At 44.8% G+C, this 21,604-nt stretch overlaps 1 protein-coding gene across 1 annotated transcript in view; it reads left to right on the top strand.

Annotated features, from left to right (window-relative positions):
• The first annotated feature begins 8,319 nt into the window (after positions 1-8,319).
• daam2 (dishevelled associated activator of morphogenesis 2) overlaps positions 8,320-21,604 on the top strand; it is a 348,363-nt gene continuing 335,078 nt past the window's right edge. The window contains exon 1 of the mRNA XM_078542715.1: positions 8,320-8,560. The gene's annotated coding sequence lies outside the window, so the exon portion shown is untranslated. The remainder of the gene's footprint in view (positions 8,561-21,604) is intronic.

Here is a 21,604-nt window from a genome sequence, read left to right as displayed (position 1 = left end):
TCAGCACCCTGTTAGTGGTGAACACCAGTCGTGTTGCTACTGCATAGTAGCAGCACAAAACAGCTAGCTTTACCTATTGCTCAGTACGCTGCAACTGTCCAACAGTTAGTTATGAGGTTCTTGCAAGCTGTGTGGACGAGAGCGGGGACTGCAGGGAAGATGAGTGAGCTGACCACGGCACCGCGATACAGGGAGCCATTCAAGTGGGGGTCAGAAATAGAAACGTAGTAGTAATAGGGGACAGTATAATTAGGGGGATAGATATTGTTCTGTGCAGCCATGAGCATGAGTCCCAAAGGCAGTGTTGCCTGCCCAGTGCCAGGGTTGAGGACATCTCCTCAGGGCTTGAGAGGAACTTGGAATGGGAGGGGAGGGATCCAGTTGTGGACATCCACGTTGGGACCAATGACATTGACAGGACTAGAAAGGAAGTTCTGCTGAAAGAATTTGAACAGTTGGGAGCTAAATTAAAAAACAGAGCCTCAAGGGTAACAATCTTGGGATTACTACCTGAGCCACGGGCAAACTGGTATAGGGTAAATAAAGTCAAGGAGTTAAATGCGTGGCTCAAAGATTGGTGTGGGAGGAATAGGTTTCAGTTCATGGGGTACTGGCAGCAGTACTAGGGTAGACGGGAGCTGTTCTGATGGGACGGGCTTCACTTGAACTCTGCTGGGTCAAATGTCCTGGCAAATCGTACAACTAGGGCTGTAGAGAGGGCTTTAAACTAAAAAGAGTGAGGTAGGGATCTGGAGAGGGGACACGTAGGCACACAAAGCAAAATAAGGTAACAAGCAGAATAGATAAAGGGGAACCAGTAGATGTAATAAATTTGGATTTCCAAAACGTGTTTGATAAGGTACTGCACATAAGGCTACTTAATAACATAGGAGCCCAGCATGGATAGAGGATTGACTAACTAATATAAGACAGAGTTGGGATAATGGGGGGCATTTTCAGGATGTCAACCTGTAACTAGTGGGATCAATGCTGGGGTCACAATTATTTACATTATATATTAATGACTTGGATGAGGGAAGTAATTGTACTATTTCCAATTTTGCAGATGACATGAAGATATGTGGGAAGGAAAGTGGTGAGGATGACACAAAGAGTCCACAGAGGGATATAGACAGGTTAAGTGAGTGGGCAAAAACTTGGAAGATGGAATATAATGTGGGAAAATGTGAGGTTATGCACTTTGGCAAGAAGAATAGAGGAGCTGAATTTTATTTAAATGGAGAAAGACTGAAGAAAGCTGGAGTGCAGAGGGATTTGGGGGTCCAGTCATGAATCACAAAAAACTAATATACGAGTTCAACAGGTAATAGAGAAGGCAAATGGAATGTTGAACTTTATTTCAAAGGGAATGGGGTATAAAAATAGGGAAGTCTTGCTAAAACTATACAAGGCACGAGTTAGATCACACCTAGAATACTGTGAACAGTTTTGATCCCCTGAGCTAAGGCAAGGATATATGGCATTGAAGGCAGTCCAGGGAAGGTTCAGTAGGTTGATTCTGAGTATGGGGGAATTTTCTTGTGAGGAGAGCTTGAGTAGGTTGGGCCTGTACACATTGGAGTTTAGAAGAATGAGAGGCGACCTTATTGAAACATATAAGATTCTTAGGGGGCTTGACAGGGTAGATGTTGAGAGGTTGTTTCCCCTTGTGGTAGAGTCTAGGACCAGAGGGCATCATCTCAGAGTAAGGGGCCATCCATTTAAGACAAAGATGGGGAGGAATTTCTTCTCTCAGAGGGTAGTGAATCTATGGAATTCTTTACCGCAGAGGGCTGTGGAGGCTGGGATGATAAGTATATTCAAGGCTGAGATAGACAGATTTTTAATCAGTAAGGGAATCAAGGGTTATGGGGAAAAGGCAGGAAAGTGGAATTGAGGATTATCAGATCAGCCATGATCTCATTGAATGGTGGAGCAGACTTGATGGGACGAATGGCCTACTTCTACTCCTATGCCTTATGGTCTTCTTATGGTTACTGACGCTCAGTTTGGGTTCCAACAGTAGCAATCAGCTCGACCTCATTACAGTCTTGGTTCAAACATGGACAAAAGAGCTGAACTCCCAAGGTGAGGTGAGAGTGACTGCCCTTGACACCAAGGCCCCACTTGACCGAGTGAGGCATCAAACAGCCCCAGAAAAACTGAAGTCAATGGGAGTCAGGGGGTGAAATCTCTACTGGTTGGAGTTATCCCTAGCATGAAGGAAGGTGGTTGTGGTTGTGGAGGTCAATATTCTCAGTTCCAGGACATCACTGCAGAGGTTGCTCAGGATAGTGTCCTAGGCCCAACCATCTTTAGTTGCTTCATCAATGACCTTCCCTCCAATGTAAGGTCAGAAGTGGGGATATTCGCTGATGATTGCACAATGTTCGACACCATTAGCGACTCCTCAGATGCTGAAGCAGTCCATGTCCAAATGCAGCAAGACCTGGACAATATCCAGGCTTGGGCTGACAAGTGGCAAGTAACATTTGTGCCACACAAGTGCCAGGCAATGACCATCTCCAGCTAGAGAGAATCTAACCATCAGCTCTTGACATTCAATGGTATTACCATCACTGAATCCCCCATTATCAACATTCTGGGGATTACCATTGACCCGAAACTGAACTGGACTAGCCATATAAATACTATAGCTACAAGAGCAGGTCAGAGGTTAAGAATTATACGCCGGGTAACTCACCTCTTGACTCCCCAAAGCCTGTCCACCATCTACAAGGTTCAAGTCAGATGGAATACTCTCCACTTGCCCAGATGAGTGCAGCTCCCACACCACTCAAGAAGCTGGACACCATCCAGGACAAAGCAGCCCACTTGATTGGCACCCCACCCACAAAGATTCACTCCCTCCACCACCAATACACATTGGCAGCAGTGTGTGCATCTACAAGATGCACTGCAGGAACTCACTAAGCCTCCTTAGACAGCACCTTCCAAACCCATGACCGCAGCCATATAGAAGGATAAGGGCACCAGGCACATGGGAACACCACCACCTGGAACCTCCTCTCCAAGTCACTCACCACCCTGACTTGGAAATATATTGCCGTTCCTTCACTGTCGCTGGGTCAAAATCCTGGCACTCCCTCTCTAACAGCACTGTGGGTGTACCTACACTACATGGACTGCAACGGTTCAAGAAGGCAGCTCACCACCACCTACTCAAGGGTAATTAGAGATGGGCTATAAATGTTGGCCCAGCCAGCGAAGCCCACATCCCATGAATGAATAACGAAAACACAGACACCAGAGGGCAGTTGATTTGAATAATCACTGTCAGGTAGATTGTAAGTAATATGGGCTATCAAACAGCCTTGCTTGACCCCAGTCTGGGTTTTGAAGGCATAAGTTTCAGATCTCCCACTCAAGGCATCAAATCATCAAGCATCTGCAGGATTGTGATGACATCCAAATCTATGGAACACAATCCACAGAGCCTCGTGATTTACTGAGCCAAATACTTTGGTCAGGTCAATGAATACAATGAAGAGTTTCTGGTGTTGTTCTCAACATTTTTCTTCAATTTGTCTGGCAATGAAGACCATGTCAAAAGTTTCTCTGGATGGTCTGAAGCCACACTGTGTCACTGGGAGGATTTCCTCAGTCACCGAAAATAACCGATTCAGGTGAATGGGTGTCAGGTTTTCCCCTGCTTTGGACAAGAGAGAAGCACCTCGATAATTTCCACAGCATGATTTATCCCCCTTCTTGAAGATAGTTACAAATGTCACATTTCTGAAGTTGGGGGGAGTTCCTTTTCTTCCCAAATTGGTAGGGTTACTGCATGAAGTCTTGATGTAAGCAAAGGTTCACCAGCTTTGAAGACCTCTGCTAGGATACCATTAGGCTTAGGGGCTTTGTTATTTTTCATCCATTTGAATCCTTTTTGTAGCTCTCCCATCGATGATGGTTCACCCATGGATTCTAGCACAGCGTATGGGGGCTAGCCTGGAGAGTATCAAGTGCCACTGTGGATTCACGGACAAGGAATTTTGAAAATGCTCTTTCAGGCGTTGACGGGTGGCACTGTCATCCTTAAGAAGACAACCACCATCCTACGAATGAAGAGAATTTGACTTCAGTCTATAGGTGATCCTCGTGGTTTCAAAAACTTTGAATGTCATGATGGGCAGCATATTGTTGGATCTCTCGGGCTTTCTCTTCCCACCACATGTCCTTTATCTTCCAGCTTTGTCTTTGGGTGTCAGCTTGGAGCTGATGGGATGCTGCCTTCTTGAGTAGCGATCTTGAGTTGTTCTTCCAGGCAATGATCTGCTCATTTATGTTCCAGGAGGTCATGTATTTGAATTTCATTTTCACTGAACAAGTCCTGGTGATGATAATGCTTGAACCCAATGGTCTGGGCACAGATGTCTAGTGGAGCTGACTTTATTTGATCCCACTCTTCTGGAACTGAGTTGGATGTGTGAAGATTTTACAGATTGGTTGTGAGCTGTGCTCGGAATTCCTTCCTTTGGTTGGACTGTGTTAGGGCTGAGACGTTAATCTTCCTCTTGGATTTTTGGGGCTTCCAATGTCTTGGTGTAGGAAGATGGTCATCACCGATCAAACAAGTTGATGATCTGTTCAGCAGGCATTAGACCCCGCAAGGATCAAGGGGAAACCAGCCATATAAATACTGTGGCTACAGGAGGACCTCAAAGGATGGTAATTTTGCAGTGAGGAACTCATGTCCTGACTCCCCAAAGCCTGACCACCATAATCAAGGCATAATTCAGGAGTGTGATGGAATATTCTCTATTTGCCTGGATGAGTGCAGTTCCAACAACACTCAACCATCCAAGACGAAGCAGCTCGCTTGATTTGACACCTGATCCATTGCCTTAAACATTCAGTCCCTCCACCACCGACTGTGTATCATATACAAGATACACGGCAGCAACTCGCCAAGCCTCCTTTGGCTGCACCTTCCAAACCTGCAACCTCTACCACCACCTGCATGTTCTCTTCCAAGCCATACACAACCCTGACTTGGAACTATATTGCCGTTCCTTCACTGTCGCTGGGTTAAAATCGTTGTACTCCCTTCCTAACAGAACTGTGGATTGCAGCGGTTCAAAAAGGAAGCTCTGAAGGGAAATTAAAGATGAGCAACAAATGTTGGCCTTGCCAGAGAGACTGACATCCCATTAAGAATTGTAAAAAAGCATATGCACTAACTTTGGTAGAAAATACCTTACAGGTAAGTGTACTTCATGTGTATATTTGCTGAATATTCAGTGAAATTTCACAAAATTATGGCACGCTTTTATTATACACAACTCACCTCAGTTCAGTTTTTTGTGTTTTGTCTAAATGTGGCAGGTGGTACTTTGCCTTCAAAACTGAGAATGCTGACTCACACAAGGGGCGGAATTTTACGCTGGCAGGATTTTACAGTCCCGCCAAAGTCAATGGACTTTTGAACGGCTCGCTGCATTTTACAGCCCGTCCCCCCACCACCCCGCAACAGGGCCATAAAATTCCCAAGGTACCCCAGGCCCACTCCTCCTTTTCCTCCAGAGTGCGGTTGGGTATTGCTGCTTGTCCTTTGTCATGATGGCATGCTGTTGGACCCCCTTATTATTGGTTAGGCTTTTATTTCTTCCACTGGTCCTGGTGTGGTTAGGCAAGCTGGCCACAATGACAGTGACTCAGTGTTCCCGTTGTTTCCGTGGTCCTTGACGTCTGGTATTTCCAGCCATGTTTCATAATTTCGAGAGGTAAGTTGACCAATAAGCAGTAACTAAGGAAGTAAAGCTCAAACACAAGAAGCAAAAAGGAAAAAGCTGGAATCAGGTGTAATGGTATTACAGTTGAATAAAGGCAAATACAGAGGCATGAGGGAGGAGCTGGCCAGAATAGACTGAGAGATGAGCCTAGCAGGAAAGACAGTGGAACAGCAATGGCAGGAGTTTCTGGGAGTAATTTGGGAGACACAGCAAAAATTCATCCCTAGGAAGAAGAAGCATACTAAAGGGAGGATGAGGCAACCATGGCTGACAAGGAAATCAGGTACAGCATAAAAGCTAAGGAGAAAGCATACAATGCGGCAAAGAGCAGTGGGAAACCAGGGGATTGGGAAGCCTACAAAGACCAACAGAGGACAACTAAAAAAAAAATGAGGGAGAAGATTAAATATGAGGGTAAACTAGCCAGTAATATAAAAGAAGATTGCAAGAGTTTTTTAGATATATAATGGGTAAGAGAGAGGCAAAAGTGGACATTGGGCCGCTGGAAAATGACGCTGGAGAAGCAGTAGTGGGGAACAAAGAAATGGCGGAGGAACTGAATAGGTACTTTGCATCAGTCTTCACGGTGAAGACATTCCCAAAGTTCAGGAGAGTCGGTGGGGGGGCAGAGGTGAGTATGGTGGCCATTACCAAGGAGAAGGTGCTAGGAAAACTGAAAGGTCTGAAGGTGGATAAATCACCTGGGCCAGATGGATTACACCCCAGAATTCTGAAGGAGATAGCTGAAGAGATAGTGGAGGCATTAGTTATCTTTCAGGAATCATTGGAGTCAGGGAGAGTTTCAGAGGACTGGAAAATCGCTAATGTAACCCCCATGTTTAAGAAGGGAGTGAGGCAAAAGACGGGAAATTACAGGCCGATTAGCCTGACCTCGGTCGTTGGTAAGATTTTAGAGTCCATTATTAAGGATGAGATTTCAGAATACTTGGAAGTGCATTATAAAATAGGGCAAAGTCAGCATGGTTTCATCAAGGGGAGGTCATGCCTGACAAATCTGTTAGAAGGTAACGAGTCGTTTAGACAAAGGAGAGCCAATAGATGTTATCTACTTGGGCTTCCAGAAGGCCTTTGACAAGGTGCCGCACAGGAGGCTGCTCAGTAAGATAAGAGCCCATGGTGTTAGAGGCAAGGTACTAGCATAGTTAGAAGATTGGCTGTCTGGCAGGAGGCAGAGAGTGGGGATAAGGGGGTCCTTCTCAGGATGGCGGCTGGTGTCTAGTGGAGTTCCATAGGGGTCAGTGTTTGGACCACAACTTTTCACTTTATACATGAATGATCTAGATGAAGGAACTGAGGGCATCTTGGCTAAGTTTGCAGATGATACAAAGATAGATGTGGGGACAGGTAGTTTTGAGGAGGCAGGGAGGCTGCAGAAGGATTTGGACAGGTGAGGAGAATGGGCAAAGAAGTGGCAGATGGAATACAAAGTGGACAAGTGTGAGGTCATGCACTTTGGTAGGAAGAATAGAGGCATAGACTATTTTCAAAATGGGGAGAGAATTCAGAAATCTGAAGTGCAAAGGGACTTGGGAGTCCTAGTCCAGGATTCTCTTAAGGTTAATTTGCAGGATGAGTCGGTAGTTAGGAAGGCAAATGCAATGTTGGCATTTATTTCGAGAGGACTAGAATATAAAAGCAGGGATGTGCTGCTGAGGTTTCATAAGGCTCTGGTCAGACCACATTTAGAATATTGTGAGCAATTTTGGGCCCTGTATCTCAGGAAGGATGTTCTGGCCCTGGAGAGGGTCCAGAGGAGGTTCACAAGAACGATCCCAGGAATGAAAGACTTAACATATGAGGAACGTGTGAGGACTCTGGGTCTATACTCGATGGAATTTAGAAGGATGAGGGGGGATCTGACTGAAACTTACAGAATACTGAAAGGCCTGGATAGAGTGGACGTGGGGAAGATGTTTCCATTAGTAGGAGACACTAGGACCCGAGGGCACGCCCTCAGAGTAAAGGGAAGACCTTTTAGAACAGAGATGAGGAGAAACTTCTTTAGCCAGAGAGCGGTGAATCTATGGAATTCATTGCCACAGAAGGCTGTGGAGGCCAGGTCATTGAGTGTATTTAAGACCGAGATAGATAGGTTCTTGATTGGTAAGGGGATCAAAGGTTACGGGGAGAAGGCGGGAGAATTGGGTTGAGAAACTTATCAGCCATGATTGAATGGCGGAGCAGACTCGATGGGCCGAATGGCCGAATTTCTGCTCCTATGTCTTATGGTCTTATGGTGAAACCCTTTTTTTTTAAACTCGCATCCATTGAAAGGCGCCACACTAAATCAAAATCAATGGAAAGGGCAATGAAACTCTCTGAACATTTTTCTTTTAACACGACAGCTTCAGAAACAGTAACATAAACAGAAGAGAACTACGACTCCCCAAATGCCTCGCTGCATCTCTTGGAAACAGAAACCTCCTAACCAATTGGCCAGCACCACCACTCAGCTCCCTTTAGTATCTTGGTTTGTGTTTGGTTGCGATGGTAGAGTGACGTGTGAAGCCTGTTTGAAGGGGACTAAAAAAAGTGAAAACAAATCAGTGTCAGTGAGTGAGCTGGGAGGACGCGAGTGGTAGCAACTGGCGCACAGGCTCAATCTGAAGAGTGGAAGCTTTTACAACCAAAAATGTGTTCTTCCTCTCACTACTTCTAACAGACTTCCAAGGATCTATCTAATTTAAAAAAAAATCCCCCCCTCTCCTTCTGCTCTCCTCTTGGAAATCTGGGTGACTTGTCCTGCAGACAGAAAAGGGAAAGAAATCAATAGAAATGCTTTGAGTGTAAGTACTTACATTATATGAAATGCAAACTCCTGCAGTGTTTCTTTTTAAAAGGGACATCAGCGAGCCTACCCCTCTCGTGGTAACATTTTCATGTAAAAGTTTGTGACAATACGGATTTGCTTTTCGCGGATCCTACTGGCAAACGGACCGCTGGAGAGGGATTGCAAAAGAGTGTATTTACTCCCTGTGTAAGAATCTTCTTTTCTTTTGAATGGTCACTTATAGGAAGGGCAAAGTTGCGGGGTCGTTGTATCTAAAGTATCTGTACTGAGAAACCATTCATTTATTTCAGAGCCAATGGCACGGGTTTGCAACTTAAAAACGTTTGCGTGAGAGATGTGCCTCATTCTCAGACATAATGTGGAGAAAGAACACATTCGAGTTGCAGTGTTTTTGCTCTTCCGTATGGGTTATTCATTTCCCACGATTCTGAGAAGAAAGATGGCCTAAGAATGATTTTCTCCTACTTGGGACATTTGTTAACCTTTTCATCTCCCTGTAAATCAAATCAAGGGGGGGCGGGCTTTACAATAACTGGAACTGGGTACGAGGAGCGAAGAACGAAGTGTGTGTTGGGTGGGTGGCTGAGGGTGCTACTATCTATTAATGTGCAGCTAGGGATTCTGTACTAGCGAGATCCACTGTCTATTCTGTAGACAGACCCCTTTTTGAAAATGAGAACATGGCATTAGTGTGGAGGCTGAAATCAGCCCATCTAGTTCTGCCCATTCCTGCTGCAACGCGCAAGCTACTTTCTACCCAACTGTAACTCCAAAGCCTTTGTATCACTTCGATTGTATCAGATTCTGAGTGGTTACAAATCAAATTACGCATTTGTTTTAACTTGTACTTTGTGTTGACAGATTAAGACATGCGTCTAACAGATATTTTATTCAATTTGCAACATTTGCTTACTGCCTGTGTTTTTTTTTAGCTGTTGATTTCAGCAGTGCTGATTTGCAAATCTACGCACTGCAATATAAACTTTCTGAAAGCCTAGGTTACCTGCTTTCCTCCTTTAAGACGATCCTTAAACTAAGCTTTTGGTCATCTGACCTAATGTCTCCTTATGTGGCTGGATGTCGTGCTTTGTTTTATAATGCCCCCCGTGGAGCACCTTGGGGCGTTTCATGAACTTAAAGGTGCTATATGAAGATCTGTTGTTGTTGTTGTAGCAGCACTGGACTGCTCTTTAAAGTTTTGCACTTTCCCTCCTCACGAATGGGCCTATCTGGTCCCATGGGGAGCCGTCGCCTCGCTGTAATGGTGAAGGTGTCATCTGCTCCTAAACCTTAATCTAATAGTGAAAGTCTTAACGCTTGTGGTTACAAAGGACTTGCCTCCCCATCCCTGACCTCCTCCCACCCCCCCCATGGTAAAAATCCCATCTGTCCTAACACTTGACCTGATTGTAAAGAACTCGCTTTTCTGAGCGTGACCCGCGCGCCCGATCCTTGGAGATCAAAAGGTTTGTCTTCCCCGTGCTCTTACCATCCACCCTGGTGGTAAAGGACCCTTCGGCTGCCGTCCAGAAGGTGCCAATACATCCCCATCGCGCTCATGTCAACCGATGCCGGGGGGGGGACCAGATGTAAAGTCTAACCCTCCGGAAGGACATCACGCTTTGAATGAAGTTATTTGTCGGAGACGCAGTGGATGAACCGAGCTGTCTTCATGATAACCCCCCACCCCTCCAGGTGTTGAGCTGGTCCCAGGGCTGTGGGAGGGGGACATTTGGGGGGGGGGTGGGGATGGTGGTGAGTGTTGTGTTGCAGATGAGTAACGGCGCAGGGGTGGACTGGCGGGATGCATTGGCGATCCCTGTACTGGTGGGGAGATGTGTGTGGTGGGAGGGGGAACGGGGTGTTGTAATGTCGGTCCCAGCCAGTTCAGGGAGGGGGTGTATTTACAGGTCCCAGTGCTGACGGGGATTGGACAGGAGGAAGGTGGGGACCATATTGCAGGTCCCAGTATCAGGTTGGGGGTTGTATTGCGGCTTTGCAGTATGGATGGGGTTGTTGAGGGGGGGTTAGGAGTGCGCAGAGCCTGAAGCTGACAGGTGTCCGGGGCAGAAGCCACTGTAGCGGAGAGGGCGTGGAGAGAGAGACACGGGCTGCTCCTCTGCCGGCTTTGACCTGAATCCAGTGCCTTGGCTGCCGCTTTCTGCCTCTCCAGCAAGGATTAGCGAGCGGTCCTCATCCCGCAAGGGTGAGGGGTGGGTGGAGGAGATGGGGCAAACTGAGGAATCGGATGAGGGAGAAGGACACAGTGGTGAGAGAGAGGTGGTAGCGGATCACTCACATCGATGCCCTTTCCCCAGTCAGCCTGCACGCTTTCGGCAATTGGGGGATGACATTTAAAAATAAGAGTGTTTTTGATTCGTTTGAAGTTAGCCAGAAGTTCCAGGGTTAGGTAGATTTACTGCTCAGATACTTCTTTATGTTAACTCTTTGTACGCGGGGCGCTGTGCGCGCCAGATTTCCATTCCGATTCTGAGTGTGCTTCTGTGTAACGAGCGCCAAGGGGCCAATAATAATTATATATAGAATATATATATATATATATGTGTGTGTGTGTGTGTGTGTTTGAGTGTAGCCAAACGAATCCCCAGTGAGTAAGCGACACGGAAAGGGCAGTGTCCCAGTGCGATAAATTATATCCCCGTCTTTTTACTGTCATTAAGCAAAGCAATAATGGGACCCTGATTTATGAGTACAGTCTAAACAGCGGCGGTACAGCCTATGTAACTGATATCCATCTGGCCATCTCTAAGGGGAACATTGTCTCCAGTTACTAGTGTTTATAAACACCTTCAAAACGCTTCTCCTCCTCCCCCATCCCCGCCCCCTCTTTTGTCCCGTTCCAAATATTCTGTTTAGCTTTGCGCGGAGACTGCAGTAGCCTCTTGAGTTGCGGCCAGAATTGTCCTGATGTGCGCAATGATTTTCTTTGGCACCTTCAATTTTGCCGCAACGTCAAAGCTTCCCCAAGCTCTCGCGGGGTGGGGGGTGTGGTGGTGCTGTGTGGAAGCGCAGTTCGACAGACCGTGCTTTCAAACTAGCCGGAGAGTTAACCCCCAGACCCTTTCGATTTGAATTCTACGACTCAAAAGTAGCCAGCATGCAGAGAGCTATTAAACATCAACCCCCTTTGAATTCGGGATCCTGCGTTTTAAAATAGCCAGTACACCAGGGTGAATCCCTCCCGCTGTGAATTTGGGATTCTGTATCTTCCTAACGGGCAGCGCATGGAGAAATCGATCCTGTTTGATTTTGGGATTCTGCGTTTTTAAAGGATGGAAAGTGCAGAGTTAATTCCAGTCCCAGTGATTTTTGTAGGTTTAAGGCATTTAGTACACAGGGTTAATTGCAGTTTGATTTTGAGATTCTGTTCCTAAAGTACCCAGTACACAGAGGGTTAACTCCAATCCTGTTGGAATTGGGATTACGTGGTCCCCAGCCCACCATGAGTTAATGACTCACAGTTCAGGCGAAGGAAGACTCCTGTGTCATTTAAGCCGGTATTGGCCCATTGATTCTGTGTAGTACAGTCCTGTCCACCCAGGATACAAAGGGTTAATTAATGCCCATTTCCGTCAGAACCGTGCTTTACACTTGGCGTGTGCCAGTTTAGTAACATGGTTTCCTCTCCCACCTCCCTCCCTTCCAGACAGTGAACTTTGATGTAAAATGCTGATCCGATTAACCGCTTCAACCCCAGAAACTCCACAGATTTGCAACCATCTGCAGCCCCCCTCCCCCCCAACCACCACCACCACCCCCCCCTCTCTCAGACCCATGTGGTCCGACCGCATTTTCCTTTGTGCGACGCGCCAGTTTCTGTTATTGAATCATTCGAAACAGATTGTGTCTCTGCACAGAAAAGGCAACCGAACTCCGGCTGGAGAGCCCAGGGAGAAGTAAGCGGCCTCCAATGAAGCAAATCTCATCGCTTTGAATACATTTGTTCGCTGTTTATGACAACCCGACAGCCTTCATTAATTCTTTATTTCTCCTGATGCCAGCCCACGAATGACTCGCTTTATTGAATACGATTTCCAAATTTACCACGGCAGGGTCTGAACCAGCAACCCCCTTGGTTGCCAAGGATGATAGGCAGCATTGTATGTGCAATATGAAAGTGATGCAGCCTGACAGTGAGGTCTCTCTTGTCGAGGTGATTGGTGTCTGCCTTTTTGCCCTTTCAGCAAAAAAAAAAGCAGCCCCCAAGCCTACAAGAGGTAATTGATCCTCGCGGCTCTCTCAAGCGTTGACAAGTGGAGTGTCTTCCTGCACCCTCTCGCTCTCAAACATAATACAAAGGGGTTATTCAACCGCCAGGGGAACTGGTGCTATCACAGAGAGAAAAAGGACATACTGATGGAGATGCCAATTCCCTGTGCACGGAGAACAGTAATCCTGAAATCCCATACAATTAAAACCTGACAACAGATAAAAGCAGTCCTCCTGTACAGGATAGACAGCATCGCTGGTTTCTGTTGTTACAGAGGGGAGAAAACCGTCAGTATTACAGAATGTAATTCTCCAAACTCCCATATTAATCCTGGAATCTCCTGCGTAATGTAAATGGAATTTGACTTATTCAGTCAGTGCAAATCAGTGTCTGTGATTAGAAGTGATCACGGGGATGGGGAACTAATGTTGTGTGCTATTGGCACACAAAAATACAACCGATTTTAGGAGATAGTGCAGAATCGGGTATTATTCCGTTTTTGCTCGCTACTTACAACGGGAGGTCTGACTGATTCAATACTTTAAGTAAAAAAAAAAGTAAGATTTTCCCAAACAATTGTACGTGCTTTGTGATTCATGTTTTAAGAGACAAGGGAACTTTTAAAAAAAAAACTTCTGAGGATATGGGCGACTCTGGCAAGGCCACATTTGCTCCACGTGCTCGAAGAATGAGATGGTGGACCTTCGCCTTGAACTACTGCAGTTCCTCGCGGTGCTGTTGAAATGGTGTGAGATAGGGAATTCCAGGATATTGAATAGTTGAAGTCAATCAGTCAATCGCCCGCCAGTAAGTAACCTGCTCCTTGTTAGTGCGTGGGTTTCACAGCAGTTTGCTCCATGAAGCCCATTCACCCCACTGGTACAGCAATTATGGTCCTGGTGCTTTTCGCTCCCCCCCCCAATCCTCCCGATCTTTCCACCCACAGAATCCGTGTATGAGAAACTCGGGGGGGCGGGGGGCTGGATTCTATCCTGTTCTGCACCAACAGAAGTTCCTATCGCATCCAATCCCGCCCCGAGGCCGTGCTTCAGAGAAATAATAAATACAATGCAACATACTTTTTTTTTGTTTTAAGCGCGGCCCATCTTGGCAAGGGCACCTTGCAAATCTTACAGCTCCAGTGTCCTTCAGGGCAATTTATGACTTAATAGCTGCAAAAGTAAACAAGTGGCAGGAGATGAGGAAAATGATGTCATCCTCTTTTGCCCTCCCGGTTAGATCGTCACATCAGTTGACAAGTGCTTTGTGGGGTCAGACCTGGATGGCCCTTGCCATTCAGTGTCCTGTTCAGACAACTTGGCAGCGGTGTTTGACAAGGGAGAGGGGGGTGTCTGTCACTGTGTGGAGTTGGCTGACGGAGGTGAAGTGAGGGGGGGAGGCGCTGTGTTTTCCCAATTTGACTTTGACTGCTCTCATTTTCTTTGCAGCTGCTCCACTCTCTTGCCTTCCGCCCCCAACACCCCCACCCTCCCCCTCCCGCCGACACGAGGGATGTTTTAGGCAGCGTTTCAGCTGGACTCCAAACCCATTTTCCATTGTGTAGCGAGACCCAGTGTGAGACGCCTTTCAAGAGCATAGAGGATTTCTTTCTTTGCTGAGTTTAAAGCCAGAGCAGAAAGATGTCCTTGTTACAAGAGAGCCTCATCATTGCGTACAAAACTTGTAACAATTCGTCTGAAAAATTACGTTGCTTCTTGATATATTTGCATTTATTGTGGGAAATGGATCCCTGGGAGTGATTACAGACTGAAATCTAATCGAGGGGTTCAGATGGTTTATATATAGAATAAAGAATACCTGGGAGTGATTACAGACTGGAATCTAATCGAAGGGTTCGGATGGTTTATATCTAGAATAATAGATACCTGGGAGCGATTGTATACTGGAATCTAATCAAGGGGCTCAGATGGTTTATATATAGAATAAAGAATACCTGGGAGTGATTACAGACTGGAATCTAATCGAAGGGTTCAGATGGTTTATATATAGAATAATGGATACCTGGGAGTGATTACAGACTGGAATCTAATCGAGGGGTTCAGATGGTTTATATATAGAATAATGGATACCTGGGAGTGATTACAGACTGGAATCTAATCGAGGGGTTCAGATGGTTTATATATAGGATAATGGATACCTGGGAGTGATTACAGACTGGAATCTAATCGAAGGGTTCAGATGGTTTATATATACAATAATAGATACCTGGGAGTGATTGTATACTGGAATCTAATTGAGGAGTTCAGATGGTTTGTATATAGAATAAAGAATACCTGGGAGTGATTACAGACTGGAATCTAATCGAGGGGTTCAGATGGTTTATATATAGAATAATGGATACCTGGGAGTGATTACAGACTGGAATCTAATCGAGCGGTTCAGATGGTTTATATATAGAATAATGGATCCATGGGAGTGATTACAGACTGGAATCTAATCGAGGGGTTGAGATGGTTTATATATAGAATAATGGATACCTGGGAGTGATTGTATACTGGAATCTAATTGAGGAGTTCAGATGGTTTGTATATAGAATAAAGAATACCTGGGAGTGATTACAGACTGGAATCTAATCGAGGGGTTCAGATGGTTTATATATAGAATAATGGATACCTGGGAGTGATTACAGACTGGAATCTAATCGAGGGGTTGAGATGGTTTATATATAGAATAATGGATACCTGGGAGTGATTACAGATTGGAATCTAACCGAGGAGTTCAGATGGTTTATATATAGAATAATGGATACCTGGGAGTGATTATAGACTGGAATCTAATTGAGGGGTTGATATGGTTTATATATAGAATAATGGATACCTGGGAGTGATTACAGACTGGAAACTAATCGAGGGGTTCAGATAGTTTATATATAGAATAATGGATACCTGGGAGTGATTACAGACTGGAATCTAATCGAGGGGTTCAGATGGTTTATATATAGAATAATGGATACCTGGGAGTGATTACAGGCTGGAATCTAATCGTTCAGATGTAGAGGTTTATGCTGTCTTTATTACGTAAATAAGGAAGACTATAGCAGTGAAAATTTCACCACCAAGTGTCATCATTGTAACCTGTGCTTATCTATGATTTGCCTATTACTGCTGTGAATATCGCCTGTGTGAATATGTGCATGATAAATTTTATTTTTGTCCAACCAGCTCTTCCTCTGTTCTGAATTTTTGCTGTGTTAAATGCACCATCTTCAACTTTGATTAATTTGTTTACAGAATTAGAACATTTTGGTTCTCCTCTTACTAACAGGCTTCTAATGCCAAGTTTGGCTTCACCTGGCGAAGTAGACTCACTTTGTCTTATATGCTCCATTTTATAAGAAATAAAAAGTATGAACTTGCATTTATAAGGCACCTTTCACAATTACAGGATTTCCCAAAACGCTTTACAGCCAAAAGAAGTATCTTTTGAAGTGTATTTGCTGTTACAATGTAGGGAAATGCAGCAATCAGTCTGTGCACATTAGGACACTAGAAAGAAAAGTGAAATTAGGAACCAGATAACTTGCTTTCAGTGATGCTAGTTGAGGGATAAATATTGGCCAGGAAGTACTACCCTGTTCTATTCTGAGTATAGCTATTGGATAGTTCACATTTGCCTCAGAAAGCAGATGGGGCTCCAGTTTATTATCTCTTCTGAAAAACATCCCTTGTAGTTCAGTACTGTGCACAAGTATGGACCCAGATTATGTGCTCAAGTTTCTGTAGTGGGACAAGTGAACACTGACACTAAGTCAAGGCTGAATACTTGCTGTTGTTCTAGAATCTGGAGTTTTGTTCCTGTTGTCAGTTTATCTGGTTTTTTTTAGTTATTGTACTCATTCTGACCCATTTCTTTACCCGTCTGAGCTACATGTTGGCTGCAGAGATGAGAGGAAGGAAGGAAAGGGAGATGAACAGCCTTCTTCTAGACTTTATCCAAAACTACTTTAACTTTACTTTGGCAGGTGCAGTAGGTCACACCATGAAGTCAGTCTCACTCAATACCTTCCCACTACAGAGTGGCTTAGACTGGGCATCTGGAAATTGTTGCATAGGCTATCCAGGAATGAGGAAGAGTCCTACCATTGACCACTGTGTGTTATGGCTCCAATGCCCACACTTTCAAAAGCAAATCAAGGTTACTACTTTGTAAATGTTTTTCTTCTAAATATTACTGGGGAGTGTTATAGGAACACAGGAACACACTCCTAATACTTCCCCCAGCAATGTGAGATAGGTTATATTGCTGTTCAGGGCATTTTGGCAGTCATGTTGGAAGTGACCCAACTGGGGATTTAAACCAGTGTTCTCTATGCCAGTGCTTACAAGGTCTGCCCTGTCCTCCATTTCAAGCAACGCTTGATTAAAAAAAAATCAGCTACTGTTGAGTCACTGAGCAAAACATTTTTGTTTAACTAGCTCCAGTTACCAGCTGTGGAACACCTGATGGCTGCAGATGTGTGAGACTCCTGTTTGAAATTTAAACCATGGCTTAAAGGATTCACAGCCTAAAAGCAGAGGAACATTTAGGAAAAGCAAAATGCCATTAAGTTTAACTAGCCTGTCACTTATTGATAGATGAGAACCACCTACCTGTTTTCTTACCAGATTCCTCACTACATCTTCTCCAGGAATACGTCTAATCTTCTCTTGAAACCATGATCCTGTTCACTTTAATAGTCTTTATTGGTAACTTCTTCATTCAGTCCAAAAAAGGAACATGCATTTAAATGTATTTTTTAAATCACATCCTCAGGATATTCTGAAGCACTACATGTATGATGAATACTTTTAATATTCATTCATTCATGTGAGCCCTGCCCGAAGGCAGATCCTTAGCTCATTTGACTGCTGCTGTTTCGCCCTGAGCTGTTTTCTTGGCAGTTTTTTGTCAGTGGTGGTTTGCCATTGTCTTCCATACTTGGGGGCAAGATGAGGAGGCAGGCCCCTAGTCTATCTCAGCTGGAACAGGAATCAAGCCCACACTGTTGGTGTTATTTTGATCCACACACCAGCCTTCTAGCCAACTGAACCAATCATCCCTCCTTCTTCTAATATCTAAGAGCCAGTTTTCCAAAAGTGTGCTTATGTTGCAGAGCCTCACACATGAATAGCTCAAATTGAGAAACCATGAGCTTGCTTCCATGATTTCAAGTTCATTAACATGAATGGGAGCTTGCCTGAAATTTCCTGATTTGAGATCCCAATGGTTGAGGGCCCATGTAAAGGACATGCATTTGGAAAATTGACCCTGTATTCTATTACCCTTTGAGTAGAAAGCTCCACCTGAGTACCTTTCTATTGCTTACTCCCCTAACTTTTGAACTCATTTTTAATAACGGTGTTCCACAGAAGTTACTTGTAAAAGCATAAATGTTTACTGGGCTGGTTAAATGGCTATGTTTTGCACTTGGACAAACCTTAAGTTTTCCTCCCTCTTGGCATTTCCGATTGATTGGCTAAGATGCAGCAGTTGAAAATAAAGAACTGCATTGGGTTTGAACTGTCACCAATTCAACACCGCCCAACAAGGCACATGTTTGGGAAGTTTGTAAAGTATCCTGGGAAATGTAGTGGTTCACTGAAGAAATTCCCAGGAAACAGTTGAAAAGCCAAATGGTATGATCCTGTGCAGGCATAGGGAAATTTTCCAAAAGCAAAATACTACAGAAGCCGGAAATCTGAAATAAAAATGGAAGATACTGAAAATACTCAGCAGCATCTGTGGAGAAAGATCAATGACCTTTCGTCAGAGTCTCCAGTTTAGTTGACACTTGCGATATTGAGGATATTTTCACAGATGCTATGTTGAACTTCTTTACTAATGGCCCATGTGGAAAGGGGGGAGATTTCCTTTGTGCACTTTGGAATACAGTATCATAACACTGTTTATAAAGAACTACGATTTCACTGAAAGAAAATCTTTCCTCCACACAAATGCTCTTTCATGTTTTTTTGTAAAACAGAGCCTTGCATTTAAATAGCACCTTCTATTACCTCACAATGTCCCAAAGCACTTGACAGCCAATGAAGCTTTTGAAGTGTGGACACTCTAGTAATGTAGCAAATGTGGCAGTCAATTTGTGCAGGCAAGCACCCACAAAAGCAATGCAATAAATGCCCGGATCATTTGCTTTAGCATGTTTGCTGGGGGTATATATTTGCCAGGACACTGGGAGAACTCCTCTGCTGTTCTTTAAATGGCGGCCATGAAAATTTTTACATCCATCTGCAAGGGCAGATAAGCCTCAGTTTAACATTTCATTTAAAAGACAGCACCTCTGAGAGTGCAGCATCCCCTCAGTCCTACACTGGAGTATTAGCCTTGGATTATGTGCTCAAATCTCTGGAGTGGGGCTTGAACTTTCTAAATCAGCAGTAAGGGAGTGCTACCACTGAGCCAAGGCTAATACCCTCCCCCCCCTGACATTCAATGGTGTTACCTTTGCTGAATACCCCACCATCAGCATCCTGTGGGTTTCCATTGACCAGAAACTGAACTGGACCAGCCATATAATTATTGTGGCTGCAAATCAGAGGCTGCGAATTCTGCAGCGAGTAATTCACCTCCTGACTCCCCAAAGATGTCCACCATCTACAAGGCACATGGGGAGGTGATGGCATAATGATATTGCTGCTGGACTAGTAATCCAGAGACCCAGGTAATGCTCTGGGGACCCGGGTTCGAATCCCGCCATGGCAGATTTAATAAAAATCTGGAATGAAAAGTCTAATGATGACCATGAAGACATTGTCAATTCTTGTAAGGACTGCTAATGCCCTGTACAGAAGGAAATCTGCCAGCCTTACCTGGACTGGCCTACATGTGACTCTTAAATGCCTTCTGAACAAGGGGGCAGTTAGGAATGGGTAATAAATGCTGGCCTGGCCAGTGATGCCCATGAACGAATATAAAAATAAAGTAGTGTGTGATGGAATGAATACTTGCCGCTTACCTAGATGAGTGCAGCTCCACTAACACTCAAGAAGCTCAACATCAGCCAAGACAAAGCAGCCAGCTTGATTGGCACCCCACCTTAAACATTCACTCCCTCCATGACCAGCATGCAGTGGCAGCAATATGTATACTGTACAAGGTGAACTGAAGCAACTTGCCAAGGCTCCTTTGACAGCACCTTCCAAACCTGCAACCATTACCACCTAGAGGGCAGCATGGAAACCACCTGCAAGTTCTCCTCCACATCATGCACCATCCTGGCTTGGAAATATATCACCTTCATTGTCACTGGAACTCTGGAAAGGAATTACCACTCTAACAGCACTATGTATACCTACAGTAGGTGATCCAAAGAACCTAAGATTTCTGGTACACATATTGATATTGAAAGGAATCTAAATATTAGGCAAATACATATGGCACTAAGGGTGAGAAATTTGTTGCATAGCACTGCTCCTAGGGATGCACACTAACATTGAATCACAGGGGCAGGCAGCACCATGGGTCACTACATGTGCAGTCCGTGAGACGTTCTTCAATGATATAAATGAACGGTGCTACTTGGATGAATTTCTTCCCCTAAATGTTCAGATTACATCAAAACTGAAAATAATGCTCAACCATCTTATGCTTTGGCTTTCATGATCAATGAGATGAACTGATTTACTCTCGTAAACAATGTATCAGTTATTTGCTTTGTACAGCTATACACTGCGAACTAACTCATGCTACTAATGTCCCCCATGAGCAGGAAGAACCCTGAGGCATACAAAATGTTTATCCATTTCCAGGATTCTGTGTAATCTTTGCCTAGGACTTACACACAGCTGTCCAGACTGCCCCTTTCCCAAGAGGCGGTGTCCAGACTGCCCCTTTCCCAAGAGGCAGCGTCCAGACTGCCCCTTTCCCAAGAGGCGGTGTCCAGACTGCCCTTTTCCCAAGAGGCGGCGTCCAGACTGCCCCTTTCCCAAGAGGCGGCGTCCAGACTGCCCCTTTCCCAAGAGGCGGCGTCCAGACTGCCCCTTTCCCAAGAGGCGGCGTCCAGACTGCCCCTTTCCCAAGAGGCGGCGTCCAGACTGCCCCTTTCCCAAGAGGCGGTGCCCAGATTCCTTGATTTCCAAGCCTAGCAGAGCAAAATCCTGGATGGCAACCTGCAAGTGTGCACATTCATCTATTTCTCCATAACACATTGGATGTTGGGTTTTTTTCAATTTGAGAATATGTGCATCAGCATTGCCCCTACCCAACGCTTCATGAGCCTGCTTCAGATCATTCCAAGGATCTGTTATTTGTTTCACCCCAAAAAGGAATTAAAGTCATATAATTCCATTTGTTTGTAAACTTGATCACTTTATTCCCTTTTTTGGCATCTTTCATTCAAACTTTGTGCATAGTTTCAGGGTCCAGTGCTTTGAAAGAGGCTGGTGTAGGGCAAGGTCTGATGACATTGCTGAATCTTGGATACAGGTCCACATTCTCTGAATACCTGGCCTGTTTTCCTCTAAAAGATAATATTCTATGACAGATAATTACTTCAGAGTCCTTGGAAAGCCTGTCTGGTCTGTAAAGCTTTCTACAAACATTTTTTAAACAGCCTTTTGCAGCCAGTGTTTACACTTACAAAGCTTGGTGGGAGCAGTTATAACCTTTATTACTTGCTGTAGGCCTTCCTGCTTTAAATAATTTGTCCATTGTTAGAAAATGAGCAAGTTGGCAAGATGTGCGAAACAGGTCCATCGTGAATGATGGCAATGGCTCCATGACTGGATTATCACAGGAACCCCAGAGGTAATCAATCCTGTTACTTTATTATCGGGCATTTAGGCAGATGTA

The sequence above is a fragment of the Cetorhinus maximus genome, chromosome 5 (genome assembly GCF_964194155.1).
Source record: "Cetorhinus maximus chromosome 5, sCetMax3.hap1.1, whole genome shotgun sequence".
NCBI classification, from domain to species: Eukaryota; Metazoa; Chordata; class Chondrichthyes; order Lamniformes; family Cetorhinidae; genus Cetorhinus; species Cetorhinus maximus.
The sequence above is the reverse complement of the archived record's forward strand: the minus strand, read 5'-3'. Positions and strand labels throughout refer to the sequence as shown.